Source organism: Lygodium microphyllum, chromosome 1, assembly GCF_053477565.2.
Source record: "Lygodium microphyllum isolate KBCC chromosome 1, Lygodium_microphyllum_v1.1.10, whole genome shotgun sequence".
Lineage (NCBI taxonomy): Eukaryota > Viridiplantae > Streptophyta > Polypodiopsida > Schizaeales > Lygodiaceae > Lygodium > Lygodium microphyllum.
This window is the reverse complement of record NC_141135.1, coordinates 158,986,925-158,992,270: the sequence shown is the minus strand read 5'-3', so window position 1 is coordinate 158,992,270 and position 5,346 is coordinate 158,986,925.

The following is a 5,346-nucleotide window of genomic DNA, read 5'->3' as shown; positions in this document are numbered from 1 at the left end:
ACTTTTGTAACCCATCCACTAAGCGATGCTCCATTCCACTACGTGGAGGAGCCAAATGAAAACGAAGAGGCATATGTAAACCCTTATGTCTCATACGATGAAGAGGGAAATTCGATCCTTATGGACTATAGACAAGCGTTGATGATGGTATTAGCAAGAGGTAGAGGTATAGGCCTAGGAGGGCAGACCCAAGAGCTGATTGCTTGTTGACTTGTGGTCACCCATGGCACATTTTCTTGCGCTGCCTCAAGAGAGAACAAGCCAACTAAGAAAAGGCGGACAAATGATGCACAAAGTGTGGAGCAAGCCAACTAAGAAAAGATGGACAAATGATGCACAAAGTGTGGAATCACCCACCTATTTCCCGATTTCCCTAGACAAAAACCATCCTCTAGTTTGGCAATTGTGCCATTAGTACCATTGGGACTGTTTGGAGTTGAAACACTCGAAGGAGAGACTATGCGCATCTCATTGCATTTTATGACCCAAACACAGATGAAGTGGGCCAGCATGTCACGATCAGGACCTAACAACATAGATGCAACCTCAATATGAAAGAAGAGCTATAGGCGAAGGAAGAAAGAAAATGAAGCAAAGGTCGTGCTTAAAACTGAGAGTGCCATGACACTACGCGCAGGGAAGAAAGTCATAGATGCAGAGGCAGAAATATCAGCTCCAAAGACTACAAAAGGGAGTGTTAAGGTCGGGGAGTACCCCACCAATTTGAAGTGCAAACTCGAAGCCATAGATAAAGTCAAGGAATGGGTGAGAGAAGCCCAAAGAATGTTATCTTGGAGGATGAAATCAATGATCTCTCTAGTGTGAGCACACCAGTTTCACCTACGTGATCAAAGTTGAGAGATGCCACTACACCTCAAGTAGTGCCGAATAGATAGAGCTTGAATGCCACGGGCTAGCAAGCTAGCCAGGGCCATTGCCTAAGGAGTGCAAAATCAGGAGATAAGCAAGCAACTAGCAATCTTCTCATGATGCTAGTAACCACCCCAGTAACTTTGAGCATAGGAGACCTGCTTAGGCAGCATCTATGATGTTGTGGCAAGAGTTGAAACAATGGGTGGAAGGGCCACTTTAGCAAGGGGAAACTGATTTGCAGCATGACTATGACGCAGGGACGCAAATAACGAGATTGAGGTTGCACTCATTTCCCATGACCTTACATGTCAACACTTTCTAGAAAGGCAGGAAGATGCATGCAGTCTTGCAGCCTTAGCACTAGGAGACACAACAAGGAAAGGAATCATAGACATGGGGGTAGGAGTCAACGTGCTTAGCCATGAGATGCTCTAGGCCTGGGGTGACCCACCTATTCAGAATAATAGGTTTAATGTCGCACTGGTCAATGGGATGAAGGTCAAATCATTTGGAGTGCTAAAAAATTAGCCATTGAAGATCGCAAGAGGCCAGTTCTTAGTAGATTTCATTGTCATGATGAAGGGAATTGACTACAATATCTTGCTAGGCTGACCATGAATGAGGAATGCATGAGTCATAGAATACTAGGGCAACTTATATTCTTAGGCAATCGAATGGAAGCAATAAGGTTATAAATGGACACTTGGAAGACTAGGCTAGTAGACCTCGACACCATCTTAGCTCTGATGAAGGGTGATACTCACATTAGAAAACCTTACATGGGCCGATAACAAAGTATATCCCCTACCCTGAGTATGAGCGTTATTGGATGCACATGCTAGCCACAATCGATCTATCATTCTCGGACAATGAGGAACATGAAAAAACTACTAATGCACTCCATGAGCCCAAGGAAAAACCCTTAGTACCACTATGCATGATGGCTAGAAGCTCTAGTAAATGGCCCACCCCTATCACACTCCATGTCCCGAACAACAAGCGAGAGCTCCATGAAATCTTGGAGCATTTGATAGAGAGCTAGTTGGCAACCCAACCACTAACCTTAAAACCCTCAAGGGGATCTCTTGCATGAACCTAAGTGGAGGTGGACCAAGATGCATGATCTGAACTTGATGTACAATTGGACCCTAGTCACTAATGAGAAAGAAACGAAGCATCGAGGCTTAGGATATGACAAGCAGTCGGATGAGGACAGTTTAGACAATAAGTATGAAGGTTGCTATTCTATGAACAAAGATAGTAAAGAGGAGATGGACACAATATAATACAACACATATGGTTGGGTAATTGGGAAAATCAGAGTAGACTTACAGTCATAGAGCACCAATGCATTTAGAATTGAAAGAGGAGTTCTCAAAACCAAACATGATCACACTTGACTAGACCATTCAGGGGTGATAGACTATGAGCAAGCATGGCTAGTTCAGCCACTTGATGTGCCTCTACTGAGAATGGAATCATTGTTAGAGCCATGATCACCAGGAGAGACTCCATCTTCTAGCGACGATGGAGATTTTGATTTTGAATCCAAAGTGAGCTAAGATAGAGACCCTGAGATACCTTAACCTTCTAATACAAAATGCACCAAGGGAGACCTACTAGTCCACCTAAGGCACACAAGGTTAAAGGAGGAAAGGAAGAGACAGCCTAGGGAGTTGAAAGCTAGAGAATAGAAAAAATAGAAAGACCTACCAAAACGATTCATGAAGTTTAAGAGAAGCAATAGGATAGTGATCTTGCTAGGGGTCAAAAGACAAGGGCAAGAGAACAAGCCTATAGAAGGACCTGCCGAAGTGAAAGAAGTTAATTTGACTAAGGAAGAGGAGATGCCTTGACCTGTCTTTATCGTCGATGACTTGAGTGAGCAAGAAGAAGCAAGTCTCATTGCTCTCCTACGAGACTACATAGATGTTTTTGCTTGGTCACTCGATGAGTTGAAAGGAGTGGATTTGAGTATAGTGACTCATAACATCCCCATGACACCTGATGCAACACTAATCAAGCAGTGATCGTATTTGATGAATCCCATGCATGCTCATGTGGTCAAGGAGGAGATAGACAAACTCTTGAGATCAGGATTCATCTATAAAATTGAGCACACAAATTGGGTCTCGCCCATTGTAATTGTCCTCAAGAAGAACAGAAAAATCAAAGTGTGCATTAATTATAAGAAAGTGAATGCTACAACAAAGAGAGACATCTATCCATTGTTGTACACTAAGCATATGCTTGAAAGAGTGGTTGGCAAAGAAGTCTACAGTTTCCTGCACACTTTCTCAGGTTAGAATCAGGTGCAAGTGCATCCTGATGATAGGCATAAGACCGTATTTGCTATCGATGGGGTGTCTTTGCCTACATAGTCATGCCCTTTGGGCTGACAAATGCACCAACCACATTCCAACAGCTCATGTGTACCATCTTTAAAGACATGCTTTAATGGAAGTTAGAGGTGTTTGTCGATGACCTATGTGTTCACTTGAGAAGGTCATCAAGAGATGGAAAGCATTTGTTCTATTTCCTACATGTCTTTCCACAAAAAATTTTCTGAAGAATACTAATGGTGAGCTGTGGCTTCATGACAGCAGGCACCTATAGTGGCAAGACATAAGAAAACTAGCAAGTTGCCATTCTCAGAGGAAGAGCAAGCAAATTATGGCCTTGTAGTGGAGATGAGGGTCTACAACCAATTCAAGTTCGGGCACGTCCTAAATTCAGAAGATGTAGTCCTGGAAGAGTAGGCGATAAAGTAGGTTGTGGATCAATGCAAGCTGTAGAAGTATGTAGAGAAGGCTGGCCAAGCCGTGGATTATGAATATTGCATAGAGTTCCTCCATACCTTCAACAAGAACCATGGCACCATGACTATGTGGCAAGGAGAGCCCACACCCACCAAGTAGAAGTTGAGCTAAACTTGGAGCTAGTGGAGAGAGCGTTGGGCCTAGCCAACAAACAATCGAAAAGTGGAGAGACTGTTGGGCCTAGCCAACAAAGTTGAAAGACAATTGAAAAGGGGCGTGTACAACATGTTGGAAATGGACAAAGTGCTGGTCCACACTAATGATGGCATCAGCTTAGCTAATATCCTCAACCCAAAAGTCCAGCTCTACAAGCCAAAATGGTTCATGCCTTGTTTTCCAGCCACCAAAGGTACAACACATTCATGAGCAGGATCAATGTGCCAATGCTGGAAAGCATTGCAGCCAAATCTTTTGATGAAGTGAAATTGAATGGCTTCGTGCGAAAGAAAATTGAGACTTTAGTAAAATGCATTGGCTACAGGTGGAAGACCTGCAGGTGGAGAGTCCCCGATCTCCAAGTCATCTAAGGCCTTGACCATTGGATTTGGTGGGGTTTTGACTACCATCATCAGGGAGGCATTGGGGAAAGCACAAGATGACGAAGGAGTTGACGAGGCACCAAACATGTCACCTCTCCACTAAGAGTAGAAACAATCTAGTGAGAGGATTGTGAGTGACGAAGAAGGACAACATGAAAGAAAACCCCCCAAAGGAGAGTGGAAGAAGAGAGAAGGAAGAAAGAAAAAGGTGACTACCTCAAGGCCCAAAGGGAATCCAAGAAGGTGGAATAAGAGAAAAATAGAAAAGAAGATAAAGAGGCTGAGGAGCTTAGAAGGAGAGATGAATAGGACATAGCCAGGGTCATCTGCATGTTGGTGGAGCAGCCCTCTAGAGAGGAGGAGTTGGCTACCATGAGCCCACATGGAGAAGAAGGCCCAAGGACAAGTTCCAAAGTGCCACAAATTACGCCCTCCAGAGAGGGGGAGTTGGCTACCATGAGCCCACACAGAGAAGAAGGCCCAGTGACAAGTTCCAAAGTGCCACAAATTATGCCACCCCCAGTAATAGAAGGCAAGGGTTGACCCTATTCCACTTGTTCTAGTGCCTACCACCCCAGTCTCTACAGCCACCAAAGGCACATCAACTACAATAGATGCTAGTAACCTTATGGCCTGGGTGCATTTTTCTAGTCATTAAAGAGATAGCTCAAGAGGCTGGAATCTGCAGATGCAAAGTCAAGACAAGATCTCAAAAGACAAAAGATAGAAGCATCTACAATGACTATCCCTACAACACTGTCATTGTCTACAAATTATGATGATTATGTTAAGGATCTCCTTCCACAGATGGAGAGAGAAAAAGAGGAAAAAAAGATGGATGTTGGCGAGCTAGAAGCAGAGAAAGATACAATAGTGGCCTTCCAGCTTGAGAGAACCCACCAAGTGGCTAGTTATCAAAGAGAAATAAGTGAGCTAAAGGCAGAGCTCAGGGCCAAGGAGGAGCAAGAGGAAAGTTGGAAAAAGAGGCTTGAAGATGAGAATCAAGAGCTGGTGGGACTTCAAAGGGAATGCAAGCTCTTGGTCCTGCACAAAGAAGAGCTGCAAGGACAGATGAAAAGAGTCCAGAATGCCATGAAGGAGTTCGTAGCTGGAGA